The following is a 15,206-nucleotide window of genomic DNA, read 5'->3' on the forward strand; positions in this document are numbered from 1 at the left end:
ATTCCTCTTATGTATGGCAAGGGAGCTACCTCTTTGACTTTTATGGATGGTGATAGAGTGGTCTCTTCGACATGACAGAGAAATGGAACCTTAACTGACAAACATTTAGCTCCGAGACAACCCCACCATTTGGAACATGTCCTCTGTCCCCATAGAAACTAAATGAAAAATAGTGTTGACCTGAGTAAATTAGGAGCCTGGGGACCTTGGGAGAGGGCAGAAGGGAAGGGAAGAGAAAAGGAGGGAGGTAGATATATAGTTCAATAAAAACAATTAAAAAAAGAAAAAGAAAAACAGAGTTAAGCAGACAATGGGTGTCCCGAAGTCTGTGCTCCCAATCTAATGAACTTTATTTTTATAAAAGCTGTACATGAAATCTGATAATAATAGTTTCTATGCCACATTTTGTTTAAACTGGATTTTTTATTTAAAGTTAGTTCAATTTCATATCTTCTTCCTAACAAGAACATGTGACCACTCCCAACATATCTGCAAGAAAAGGACCAGAGAGAATGGCACTCGGGAGGAAAAACATCACAAGTAGAGGGAACAGAAGTCTAGAACTACTCCGTGCTGGGAAAGACATCTAAGTGCCCTGCTCTGCTTAAGGGTCCTGCTGCACTGTGGTTCACTGCAACCGATAATTTAGAGTATGTCTTCAAGAAAATGGTACTCTTTATTTTATTTATAAGGGAGGAAAAAAAAACAATGTCAGGAGGATTTCCTTCCTGGAATGTTTATGTTGCTGTGCCGGGGATGAAACTCTGGGCCTCCAGAAGGCTAAACACACGCTCTACCGTGAGCCACACCCCGGCCAAGGATCCTATTTTATAAGCTTGGCTGCTTCTTCATGACCATCCAGGAAACCAGGCTACCCAGACTGCACTCCTCCTCTGAGGGGTCTGAGGGGCCAAGTTTTGCTCTGTGTGTAGACAGAAGGCAGAGGTTAATGGGCACAGCTTCAGCAAAGGCTGGGACTGTTGGCAGGGTGTCCTGGTTTCATGCCTCTATATCCTATTTCTTTCCTTCCTAATCAGGCCCCCTACGGAGCATGATAGATAAGCGTAGGACCAGGTACACAATCTCCCAGGTGAATTAGAAATAAATTAGAAATTAGAAATAAATAAAACATTTATTTATTTACTTACTTATTTCATGTGAGTGAGTATGTGCATTCTGCGCATGCCACATATCCATATAGAGGTCAGAGGAACTTTGGGGAGTCAGTGCTCTCCTTCCACCATGTGGGTTCCAGGAAATGAACTCAGGTTGTCAAAGCTTGGCAGCAAGTAAGTGCCTTCGCTTAATAACAAGGAGTTTTGAGGCAGCTCTTTGCCTCTCCAGCCATCCCGTCTCTCCCCTGGTAAGCTGGGAACTTAACTGCCAGGAGAGAGAATTCTGTCTTGGCCAGATCATCATCTCTGGTCAAAAGCGAATATCCAAAAGAAAGTGGATAAAGGGAACCCTGGTGGAGGCGGCTCTCTGGGCAGCCTTGGCTACTGAGGCTGTGTGTATCTGTGCCTCCCCAGTGACTCACCTACATGTGAGGAGAAGTGATTCCTCAGAATGTATGGAGCTGGACCGCCAATGGAGTTGAGCTTTTCGTAAAACGCTGACTCATTGTGATGCATGGAGCCAGAAGTTTATGCAATTGCTCTTTTATCTCCGGAAGATCTTTAGTAATTGTGGGCACTCCCCTTACTTCAATAGCTTCAGAGAGGGATTGTTGACACCTTAGATTAAGCCAGTGGATACATGCCACCTTTTCCATTCACAAAGTCAAAGCAGTAGGAGACACAGAAATTAAAGGACTGGGCTTAAATTTTTAAAGTTTAAAATGTTTTTAGTCTTTAAGAAAGATCCATTTTCTAATGTGTGTGTGTATGTGTGTGTGTGTGTGTGTGTGTGTGTGTATGTGCGTGCATGCGTGCATGTGTGTGTGTGTGTGTGTGTGTGTTGTATGACCCTATATGTGGGCATGTGAGACATCCCATCCCCCTGATGCTGCAGTTATAGGCAGTTGTGAATTGCTTGATCCCCATACCTGGACAACCTCCGCTAACTAAATCCCTCTGAGAGCTGCAGCAACAAAGATTCCTCAGAGGCTGAGGAATGCTGAGGGCGGAAGGACGTGAAAATAGAGGGTCTCCCTCACTCACCTGCTTCAGCCTCTTCCTGGGTACTCAGCAGACATAGTATAGGCGAATCCAAAAAAGTCAGTTGCATGGTTAATTTTTTTCCTCAGATATAGCATAAAATGCATGATAGACCCCAGAAAGAAAGCCACCTGCCAGAAAACATGGAGACATAAAATAGTAACCACGTCCCTATGTGTGTCGATTGTAAGTCAAGAGAGGTAGGTGGCCATAATCCCCAAAGCAGAATCTTAGATTCTTGTGAAGAAATTGTATAATTTCTCCCCTCTGTAAAATGATAAAAAACGAACGTGCCTGTCCTGGACAGCACAGACTGATGCCTGACATTACCCAGCAAACTGGAACTCGGTGTTTGTTCTTTAGTAAAGCAGGCAGTATTGGAACTTACTCCACACCTGTCCCCTTTCAAGAGCTGGAGCGAATATGACAGTACCATTGGAGGCAGCCATCGTGAAAGGACGATTTCTGAAGTATGCCCGGCCTCAGGGAAGAATGGATCTTCATTTAGACTACCCACATGGCGTGTCTCAGGCAAGCCGTGGGAGACCCAGAGGCAAGTTATTTGACCACATCTCACACATTCACACCCCCATCCCTGCTTTACCTAGAGCGGGAGCCTAGGTAAACAATCATGGGTCAGGAGACTAGAGAGTGGATTCTAGTTCTGCTTCCTGGGATGGTGGCATTACTGCTACCACATCTGATCTCCAGCTGGGCAAAACCTATGAAACAACATTGGACAGATGTGAGACTGTGTGGACCATGGGAAAGACCTTCAGGGGCAGCAGCAAGCAAAGTAAGCCCTACGATTGCCCTGGCTGTCAGGAACTGCTGCCTGGGAAGCAGGGCAGGTGGAACATGCGTGAAGAGCGTGCAAGTCTTACTGAACAAGGAGATGGAGGTTAGAGTTCCAGGAGACTGGTGAGGTAGAGCTTTTCATGAGGAAGGAAAGTTCCAGAACTATTGTCTGACTTCTTTAGTTTGTGGCTGAATGGTAAATCAAACGTCCATAGGATGGCCCTACCAGAGGCAAACCCCACTGGAAAGAGCACAGTTCTCAGACGTTCTAAGGTAGACAGTTCAAGGAGCTAAAATATGATAGGAGACGTCTCTGTTTGTTTTTTGAAGTAGGTTGTCACATAGCTAAGGCTGGTCTTGAGCTCATTATGTAGCTGAGGCTGGCTCTGAATCCTGATCCTCCTACCTCTACTTCCCAGAATTTTAGAATTACAGGCATGTATCACCAAGCCTGACTAATACAGTCCTCTTTAAATATCCAGGTTATTCAGTTAGAGACTTCAGAAAGGCTAAGCCTTAAAACTAGGGCTAACTTGGAGCCGGCCGGATGGGTCTGTGGGTAATGGTGCTTGCTGATAAGCATGATCCCCTGGGTTTGAGCCACAGCACGTACAAGCTGAAAGAGGAGAACCAATTCCCAAAAGTTGTGTTCTGGCCTCCAATACCTGGCAGTGGCATGGCCGAGCACACACACACACACACACACACACACAGAGAGAGAGAGAGAGAGAGAGAGAGAGAGAGAGAGAGAGACAGAGACAGAGACAGAGACAGAGACACAGAGAGATTGAATTAAATTATCCATAAATTAAGATTGTTCTATGGTAAAGCCTGACATTGGTGGTGCACGCCTTTAATCCCAGCACTTGGGAGACAGAGGCAGGTAGATCTCTGTGAGTTTGAGGCCATTCTGGTCTACAACTACAAAGCAAGTTCTAGGACAGCCAGGACTGTCTGAAAAACAAACAAACAAAAAAGATTGTTCTGTGGCTACATAAGAAAAAAATCTTAAAGTCCTAGAAAGGATCAAGCTGATCATAAAGTATTATAATAGCTCCTGCTAATCTTTACAACACTCTTTGAAGGAAGATACACAATCTATACACTTAGGACAAACGTCATGATATCCACTATCCCATAAAACATTACTAAACTCGAAGAAGCAGGAAGTATGACCTAAAAGTACAATAAAAGTCAACAGAGACAGCCCTAAAAGTGGTGATGGTGATGGAATCTCCAGACAAGAACTTGAAGTTTCTGTTAGCATACACAAGGCTTTCAGATGAAGCCAAAGATGTGTTTAAAGAGCTAAAAGAGCATCCTCGAGTTGCAAACCACAGTACATGATACGGAAAATCCACTGGACAGGTCTAATAACACTTTAGATGATACGATATAAGACCAGGAAAATCAAAGCTGTAACTGTAGAAGTTACAGACAGCAAAGAGGGCTAGGGATACATGTTTGGCATGCACAAGCCCCTCTCTTCCAAATCACACATAAATGAACAAAGGGAAACACACATGAAAAACATGAGAAAATAGGGAAAGTCTTTGGGGCTTGTCTGACAATATGAAGTGGCCTCACATGGATATTAAGTACTCTTAACACAAATATTAAGTATTCTAACATGAATGTTAAGTAACCAAACATTAAAATTAAGTAGTCTAACGTAAATATTAGCATCTCTAATGCTATATGGTCTAGTGTCCAAGAGAAAAAAGGACAGAAATACTCTGAATAAGGGATCACAGATACAGGTGTAAACCTGCAAAATCGTAGCACTGAGGAGGTAGAGGCAGGAGGATCTCAAATACAAAACAAAAAATAACCAAACAAAAATAAGTAAAAAAAGGAAAGGAAAGCAAATGTACCGCAAAAGTTGAAGGAAGAGGGGAAACACCCAAGTGTCTTGCACTGGTTAGTTTTATTATTGTCAATGATACAAATAGAGTCACCTGAGAAGAGGGAACATCAATTGAGAAACTGCCTCCATCAGATTGGCCTATGGGAATGCCTGTGGGGAATTGTCTTGATTGGTGGTTGATGTGGAGTGGCTCTGTCCACTTTGGGAGGCACTAGCCCTAGGCAGGAAGACGTAGGCTATCTAAGAAAGCAGGCTGAGCTTGCCAGAGAAAGCAAGGCCAAGCAGCAGCGTTCCTCCATGTTTTCTGCCCTGACTTTCTTTAGCGATGCCTGGGGACCTGGAAGCATAAGATGAAACAAACCCTTTCTCTTCCTAAGTTGTTTTCGTTTAGTGTATTTCATTGTAGCATCACAGAGCAAATTAAAAAACACCTTTACAACCTGAAAACCCAGACAGCTCCCTGAATCCCCACTAAGAGAAACACCAAGGAAGCGACATCAAGATATAATGTAATCAATTAGCCAAAAGGAAGTTATAAAGATAATATTTCAAAGCAGCCAGGGAAGAGAGACACAGTATAATAAAGAAAAAGAGAGTGACTTCTGACTTGTCTTCAGAAACCACACAAGCCAGATGAGTTTTAATGCTGAAAGAAAAAGATACCTAGCAAAAATATCTCTGAAATATAAAGATACAATAGGAACCTGGAGACAGACAAGGGACATCCATCCCCAACAGATTAGTGTGTTTACAGGAACGTGAGTTGGGGTTAGTTACTGAAGCATGGGCAATTTGCCAGCGGCTATACTGCTCAAGAAAATAGTTCCTGCTCCTCTAGCAGCCTTTAGCTGACAATAGCCATCCGTGGAAGCGTGAGCCCCTCCCTCCCTCACGCAGGGAACCTTAGCCACTGTGAATCAGGCCCTTTCTTTGTCTAGGAGTTTTTTTTTTTTTATTAGTGATTCAACCCTGCATATTGTATGTCTGTTTAGATTGTTGATCTCTTCTTGAATCACTTTTGATAGTTTACCTAGGTTACCCAGTTTGTGTGAAAATATTTCTCATATTCTCTTACAATCCCCCCTTCACACACACTTTTTCCCCATAAAGTCATCAATAATGGCTTCGGATGTAACTTATTTCAGGTTTTTCACGTCACCTTACTAATGGTCTTGTCAACCTTTTTCCAGAGCTGTCTTAGGTTTTGCTAATATTTCCTATGGTTTCTATCACTCCTCATTCTGTTTCTATTTATTTTAACGTTTAGCATTCTCTTCCTCCTGTTAGCTCGGGTTCTCTTTGTTCTTCTTGTCCTAAACCCTTAAGTTATTCGGTTAGGTTACTGACTGAAGGCTTTCCTCTTTTTCAGGGTGGGTTTTACCTATAATTTCCCATCTCGGTACAGCTTCTATCACATCCATAAACTTCAATGTCCCCGCTTTGGCTCTCTGGTTATGTAGTTCCACCTATTTCCCTGCTTCCCTTTTAGATTTATTGAGACTTGTTTTCTAGTGTTGGACATGTTCTACCCTTGAGAGTGTTTCTTATTCCACAGTCATTAGATGGAGTGCTATATGCCTGCCTGTTAGGGTTAATTGGTTTATTAGGGCTGTTCAAGTCCCCAATTTCCTTATTGGTTCTATCTTGTTTTACTGTTATTGAAAGTGTGTTGCTCACGTCTCCAAGGGCTACCACAGTTGTCCGTTTGTCACCTTTCATTCTGTCCATTTTTGCTTTATATATCTTGCATCTCCATACACACACACACACACAAAATTGTTATTTCTTCTTGGGTTGAGCCTTTATCAAAATGCACTGGCATGTGCTCTGTAAACTTTGGTTTATGCAAAATCTACATTATCTGGTAATAACAAAGCCATCCGGTTCTCCCTCGCTACTCTCTGCATGGCACAAGTTTTTTCAGTGCATTTGCTCCGAAAGGCTCGGTGTTTTCAATTATGATTTCCTGCACACACTGTGGAGATGATCATGTTTTAAAGTCACTCTGCCAATCTCTGCCTTTTGACGTTGAGTTTCCTTTACTTACTCAATTCAAACACAGACAAGGGAAGACTTCTCTTTCTTCCTGTGCTCTGTCTTGTGCTTTCTGTCCCTCACAGCACTGTTTGAATCCCTCGTCTTTCATCTCTGTGCATTTTCCAGCTACTCTCTCCTGCAACCGATCTGGAGTTTGCTATTAACATCGAATGCTTGCGACAACCTTGCTTACCACGGCCAACTTGGTTTTCCAAGTAGACACACACCTGGCCCCTAGACATTTTGATTTCCCATCCTGTCTGATAGTGATTGCCACACATTATGTCTTTAGACCTGGTGCGTCCATCCGTGGATCTAAACAGTGGCTTCACGTATTTGCTTGTTAAACTACGTAGAAGAGACGAATAATTACACAACAAAAGTACAACCACCCAGGGCGTTATCTTCATCTGTGAAGTTACCTTTACCCCTTTTTCCATGTCGCTTCGGGTTGTGTCTGGTGTCATTTCCTCCCTACCTGAAGGAGGCTCTTGGACATAGTTTAGGGACCTACCAACTTCTAGCTATTCAAGAGGGTGCTACTTTATCTTCTAAAAGGATGGTTTTTATAGACATGGGACTTGGGGTTGGGTTTTTTTCTTTTAATTTTTTTCTTTCAGGACTTTACATCTGTCTGTCTTCACCGTGCCTCCTGGCCTCTGGAGTTTCTGAGGAGAGATCAGGTGACCTACTGGACATCAACTGCTCCTTTCTCACTACCTTCCTGTGGCTTTGAGTTTGTTCTGCCTGGGGTTTGATAATCAGGGTTGGTTCATGTCTTTCATCAAACTGGAGGAGTTTGGGCCACTCTTGTTAATATTTTTCCCTTTTCTCTTTTCCTGTGTGTTGACACATTTGATGTTATTCTCAATGTGCCTCGGCTTCTCTCAATTTTTTCATTCTCCTTGTTTTTATTTCTATTCTACACATGGGAATATTGGAGTTTCTCATCTTCTTGGCCATTGGCTGCTTGTAAATGGCTGGTAGTTTGTGTCTTCTCTCCGTGTGTGGTTTTTGTTGTTACTGTTGCTGTTTTGGGTATTGGGCTTAGTTCTAGAATTTTATTTTATTTTTACAAATCTCATGCCATTATTCATTTTTATTCACTTATTATATGCCGTCAAATGTCTGTTAGTGTTTGGTTGATGATTTCTTTGAGCAGATCAAGTGTATTTACACAGATGACTTCATGTGTTCCACTACTCAGTGTCTAGTGTTTTTATGTAGATCAAGTTGTTTTGAATATCATGTGTGGTTTCTTGGAAGCTAGACCCACCCTCTCCTTAGGGATTGATGGCTGCAGATGACTGTCATTTCTTTTCTGATATTTATGAGCTGAGCCTGGGACTGAATGTAGAGGCACCCAACCTTTTGACAGTGCAACAGGACATTGAGGTCTACTAACTGTTCATGGCTATCCTGGCACATATGTAGTCCCTGGACCGCAGGCTGAAAGGGAGGAAGGTTCTGTCTCCTTAAAGCTTCTGATAGACATGAGGAATACAATAGAGCCTACGGGAGCTGAAACAGAGAACTACCATGTCAGCCAAAATGTACCACCGGAGACTTGGGGACATAAAGTCCTTACCATTTACACTGTCTCCGAAGAGGTATCCTAGAGGTATGGATGCCAACCCTACAGCAGCATGGAGTAGAAGCATAGGAGAGGGTGGCTGAATCTATACCAATTCTCTTCCCAAGATCCAGCAGCCTCCTTCCTTACTGAGTGTTCTCATGGCTAATATGAAGGTCAGATCAGGTTCCAGAGCTCTGAAAAGGTCCATTCTGATCACTGTGGTTTGCAGTTTAATGCTTATCTATGTGGCCAGCTGAGTCCTGGGGCTACCTACCTCACTTCTATTACCAGAAAATACATTCTTTTCAGACACCACACTGTGTATGGAAGGTAGACTATCACTGGGCTGTGCTAACGCAAAGATGCATACTGCGGACTCAGAAAGCAACACACAGAGCGGCAGGCCAGATGCCAATCAGGTTGCCATTTGCTGATAAAAGCTTGTGTTCTAAAAATGTTAAGTTCACCCAAAAGGAGGCAGGAAAAGAACCAAAAAAGGAACAGAGAGCAGATGGGAGAAATGAAAACAAGAAGCTGGGTACAGTGATGTATGACTAATTCAGCTACTCAGGAACCGAGGCAGGAGGATTAAGAGTTCAAGCTCCCTAGGCAGCGTAGTGAAACCCCCATTTCTAATTAATTCATTCATTAACTAAAAACAACAATTCATTGCAACAGCAATGAAGAAACAGGTAGCAAGGCAACAGATCCTAATTTGACCATACCCAATTACAAAAAATGTAAATATAAATGTAAATGTTTTGAACATTCTAATCAAATTAAAAATCCAGGAATCAGGGAGGAGGGATAAAAGGGTATTAAAACATCTACCAGCTGGAATAGTAGTTCCTGGAAAGAGGTTCTGGGGGGGCGTCAGGGTAGGGGAATGAAGGAGAAAGAGTGACTGGCTGATGGATATATGCGTGGAAACATTACATCAAATCCCACTTATCTGTGAAATCAACATATTCAATCATGACAAAACCCCAGCTGTATGTTCTTTAGAAAAAAACATTTTAAATATGAAGACACAGATAAAATATCATACACACACACACACACACACACACACACTAACTTGGGGCTGGCAAGATGACTCAGGGAGTAGAGATTCCTGTTACTATGCCTAAAGACCTTAACCCAAGCTCTCAGATCCACATGGTGGAAAGAGAAAACCAGCTTTTGTAAGTTGTCCTCTGACCTCTGCAACTGTGCCATGGCACATATACACACCCCCACACAGATTAAAAAAAAATAACAAAAAATTTAAAAAGAAACACTAATAATTAAGTGATAAGAGACCAATAACACAGTTAAAAATAGGCAAGTATCTGACTAGATACTTCTCCAAAGGTGTGGGGGAACAATACAGTTTTAAGTTTTAACTTCACCTTTCCCTCATCACAAAGGTCATGTGTTGGTCAAGGCTTGGTCCTTGGTGGATGGCATCTTTGGGAGCGACTAGAAAGTTCAGGAGGTAGTGCCCAGTGGGAGGAGAAAGTACACCCATGAAGTGTGTCCTTGAGGATATATTGGGACTCAAGCCACTTCCTCTTTGCTTCCCAGTAGCCCCACTGTGTGTCTCCCACCGTGATGCACAGGCCCAAAGGGATGGGCCAATTGACCATAAACGGAAACCTCTCAAACCAAAGCAAAGCTTTCCTCCTCTTGTGTGTCTTGGTTATTTTGCTTCAGTCACAGACAACTGATTGACTCTGTCAGGAAGGACATAAAGAAATGCTTAGCATCTTCAGCCGCCAGTGAAATCTGTAGCCACTGGGATGGCAATGAACAGGATGGAGAATACCAAGTGACGGCGAGAATGGGGTAGCAGGGAACCCCTCAGATGGCCCAAAGTGACATAGCAAGTTAAGACAGTATAGAAAGTCAAGTAGTAAGTGTATAAGAGCAACAAAACACCCAGACAAATGCCAGCCTGAGACCGTTGGTTGCAAATGTGCAACCAAAAGCAGAGCACTTGCGGGAACTCCTGTCCCCAGAGGGTGCTGAGTAATTCAGGCCTTCGGCATTAACGACAATCCACGGTGAAGACCCAATGGTGTTCTGCACTCTTCGCCGCTGTACATTCCATTCTGGAGAGGAGCTGACAAGATGGAACAGACGTGCAGCTAAACCTAGTAATTCTAATAACAACAGCAACCACTGGTGCTTAGAGGCCAACACAGGCTCCTGGCAGCAGACACTAACCACTCTTCTCCCTTACATCGCTGACTCTTCCCAGGGAGTCAGTGGCATGGGTATGGCTTTTCTTATCACCCTCGACAGCCGAGTGGGCAATGGAAGACTTGGAAGGGTGAGCAGCTTCGGCCATGCTTATACAGTTTGTAACCTAAAAAAATACAGGAATTCAGCTTGAGTTTACTGATGCTGGAGCGCTACTTCTAAACTTTTTTCCTGCTTCAAATTACAGTTCAGTATTTTTTCAGCTGCATGTCCCTGGGCAAGTAACAAGATCTCAGAGCCTCTAGCAAGACTCGGAGGCAAGAATAATTTAAAGAGGGCTGTAATAAAGATGAAATGAGATAATTCAAGCAGAAACAAAAGCGCAGCATTTGAAAATAATAAGATAAATACTAGGTTTCTTTTCCCTTTTTATTTTAGACTTACCTAATAACATATATACACACTATAGAACTTTGTGGAGATCAAATCAGGGAATTACATCCAAGTCCTTCCAAACAAAAATGCTTAATTCTGATGACCATGATAAATGTATGCAAACATGAAGTAGAAGCTAGGGTTGGCTTTTATATAAAATTGCTTGGAGATGGGGAAGTAGCTAAGAGGTTACCATGTCTCCCTAGCACATAGGCAGCCTGGCTTCAATCCTCAGTACAGCAGTAATAAAGAAATTAATTCATTAATGAAAAAAACCAAACAAATGGTTAGGAATGTTTAAAATACTAGTTTCCAGCTAGTATTTTAAGGTGTGGTGGTATACACCTTTAATACCAATATTTAGGAGACAGAGGCAGGCATATCTCTGAGTTTGAGGCTAACCTGGTTTATAAAGTGTGTTCTAGGACAGCCAAGGTTACATAGTGAGACCCTGTATCAAAATAAAAATAAAAAGAAGAAAAGAAAAGAAAAGAAAAAAGAAAGGAAGGAAGGAGGGAAGGAAGAAAGAAAGAAAGAAAGAAAGAAAGAAAGGAAGAAAGAAAGAAAAGAGAAAAGGAAGAAAGAAAAGGAAAAAAAAAACCCTAGTTTCCAGATACACGTCTGCTCAGTAGAGTTACCTGTAACACAGAGAAAGGTTTCTGGGTCAGATAGACTTTTCCGTGTCTAAAGTCTCTGGCGACATAGCCCTGGGATTTAGATCACTCTAGAGCGCCACAAAGTCTGGGGATGACTTCCTTGTAGACACGTCTTCGCTTTTATCAATCCTTCAGCAGCCATTTAAAGTATTTCACTTAGGCCCAAGCGCCAGGTCCTAAGATGGATGCTTTGCCGTCAGAGATATCAATTATTTATAACTAGAGATTGACCTATATGATGGCATTCCCTGTAGTACTTCAAGTCATCATCATTTCTTGCTGATACCTTTTCTCAATAAATATCCATTTTCTAATTTTAAATAAAAAAATAACGATTTTTTTTTTTTTATCCACCAGGCTCCTCTCCAGAAATCGGGACACACACCACCACGCTCAACATTTACAGATCTGCATCCTTACATTCAGCTGCTGGTGGACCAAAAAGGATTTCAAACAATTCTCTGTATTGGACACACAGACTTTTTTCCTTGCCATTGTTCCCTAAACAGTACAGCATAATCAAGTCTTTATATAAGACTTACAGTGAGTTGGGTAATGGATCTTGCAAGAATTTAGTACACAGGAGATATGTGTAAGGAATGTACCATTGCTATGCCATGTTGTGTAAGGGAATGGAGCCCTGCTGGTTTGGATATCTGTACAGATTCCTGAAACCCAGTCCCCCCAAGAATAACTGAGTGCATCAGACAAGAAGGGAAGGAAGGAAAGATCAATAACGTGTGTGTGGTGGGGGGATAGGAAGAGAGTCCTGAAGTAGATTAGGCCAAAGAGAATAAAGTCAAGTCTGCCTATAACATAGATGAATTTTGGAAAAAATGATGAGTCAGAGAATTGAAGGACAAAAGAAAACCTATTTTGGTGCCTGGAACGGTGACACACACGTGTGATTTCAGCACCTGAGAGGTGACGGCAGGGGGATCAGGAGTTCAAGACTGGCTTAGGCTACAAAGCAAGAGCCTGTCTTCAACAAAACAAAACAACAAAGCAAAACCTAACAAATTTTAAAAAAAAGAAAGGAAAACAACATACCATGATTGAAGAGGTGGAACGGTTGGCGAGGTGCTTGCTCTGTAAGCATCAAGACCTGAGTTCAAATCCTCAGCACCCAGACATAAAGCCAGGGAAGAGTGGACCCCGAAGAGTGCAGTTACAATCCCAGCTCTGGGAGGCAGAGACAGGACGTTTGTCCACCCAGCCAATCTAGGCAGCAAGGGTCCTCCAAGTCCAATAAAAGCCCCTGGCTTAAAAGAATGAAGAGGGGCCAGGCTTGGTGGCACATGCCTGTAATCCCAGCACTTGGGAGGCAGAGGCAGGTGGGTCTCTGTGACTAAGAGGATGGGTGGCTTCCATTATGGGGGCTCACACAGTGGAAGGAAAGCACGAACCCCTCAAGATGTCCTATGATATTCACATTGTGCCGTAGCACAAAGGCCCTCTCCCAGAAGGTAAAAGAGAGATTAGATTACCAAAGTAAATGAATATTATATCCAACTATTTGTGGCTTCTAAGATACCTTTCTAGGGTCACAGAGAAGTAGAGACAAGATCTCAGAAATTCCAATAGAAGGGAACTGTTGTAGCTATCAACGACACCACCGAGAGTAACATCACCAATGACAGAGACTGACACAGATATCTGAGGCAAGCCATTGTGGAAAATCTCTATCCAAAAAAAAAAAAAAAAAAAAAAATTGAAGTCTTAAAAAAATGGAAAAATTTCTTCTAAAACACACCCTTCTATTACCAACATAAGAAAGCATAGAAAATATAAATTTTGTTATATTGACTAAAAAACTGAATTGTGATGAACTACCTTCCCGTAAAGAAGATTCCAGGCTCAGACTGCTTCAGCAGTAAACTTCCCAGATATTTAAAGGAAAAACTTACTCTACTGAAAGTCTTTCTCGGTGAAAAGAAAGGTAGAGATCCTGTCCCAGCTGGCTTCATCCAGCCAGTATAGTAATGATACTAAAAGTCCGCAAGAAAGCCACACTTCACATAGGAAGTAAGCAGAACATTGGCCAACAAAATCCAGTGTGAAATTAAAAGAATAACACATTATAACCAAGTCTTGGCTTTTTTGTTTGTTTGGTTTTGGTTTCGAGGGTTTTGTTGTTGTAGCTTCTGTTGCTGTTTTTTTTGTTTTGCATTGTTTTTTGAGACAGGGTTTCACAGTATAGCTTTGGAGTCTGTCCTGGAACTCACTCTATAGACCAGATTGGCCCCAGACTCAGAAATCCGCCTGCCTCTGCCTCCTGAATGCTGGGATTAAAGGGGTACACCACCACTGGCCGGCTCAAGTCTTTTTTAAAAAAAGATTTATATATTTTTATTTTATGTGGGTGAGTGTTTTAACTGCATGTGTGTATGGGCACCACATACATGCAGGCCGGAAGAGGGCATCTGATATACATGACCGGCCTCACAGACAGTTGTGAGCCACCATACAGGTGCTGGGAACTGAACCCGGACCTCTGCAAGCACAATATTCTTAATCACTAAACCATCTTTCCAGCCCCCACCACCCCCAATTCCTGTCTTGTTAATCCCAGGAATTAGAAGTTGATTTACAACTTGAAAACCAAATAATCTAATTCACAAATGAACTGTGTGAAGATGAAAACCCTGGTGACTACCTGCCAAAGGGACAAACATCACTGGATAAAATCCATTCAGAGCTTACAATGTGATAAATGGATAATACAGGGACACTTCCTTAATCTGATAAAGGTGTGTTGAAGAAAAGAAAAAAAATCACCAGGTTGTCTTTGATGGGGAAATACGAAAAATTTTCAATTTACCCAGTAACTGCTGTATCTACATCAGGCATACAATAGTTTCAAGACCAGAGAGAAAAAAAAAGAATACAGACAAGAAAAAAAAAAGGAAATGGAAATGTCATGGTTCACAAATATTAAGATTGAAATATGTAGAATCCAAGATAATCCAACTGCTAAAGTATATGAGTTTGGATTACTGGGTACCAGGTTGAGCTACAAAAGCATCTGTTGTATTCTATATGCTAGACATAAGTAAGTGAACATGATTCATTGTTATCAGCACTAGAGACTGACCTAAGGTGTCACGTGTGTTAGACAAGTCTCCGAGTCCTGAGCTGTACCCTAGGCCTCTTCTTCCTTTCAGGTTTCCGACAAGACTCTCACTAAGTTGCCCAGACTGGCCTTTGAATCTCTTTATAGCCAGAAAGGCCCTAATGTTGCAATCCTCCTGTTTCAGCCCCCCAAATAGCTGAGATTAGAAACCTGCAACAACAGGCTCTGCTAAGAGAATACAAATTTTAGAATTATACCTGCACAATAGGAAAGAGATGAATCTCAAAGAAGAGCTCTGCCAGAGGTGTGACAGAGCTGCACAGAGAAAGCCACAGGAAGTCACTTAGAAAATTAAACACCTGGATAAATGGGACATACCATACTTGCTGACTAGTACGCTCAGCATTGTAAATGTGCCAGTTCT

Source organism: Arvicola amphibius, chromosome 2 (genome assembly GCF_903992535.2).
Source record: "Arvicola amphibius chromosome 2, mArvAmp1.2, whole genome shotgun sequence".
Classification (NCBI taxonomy): Eukaryota; Metazoa; Chordata; class Mammalia; order Rodentia; family Cricetidae; genus Arvicola; species Arvicola amphibius.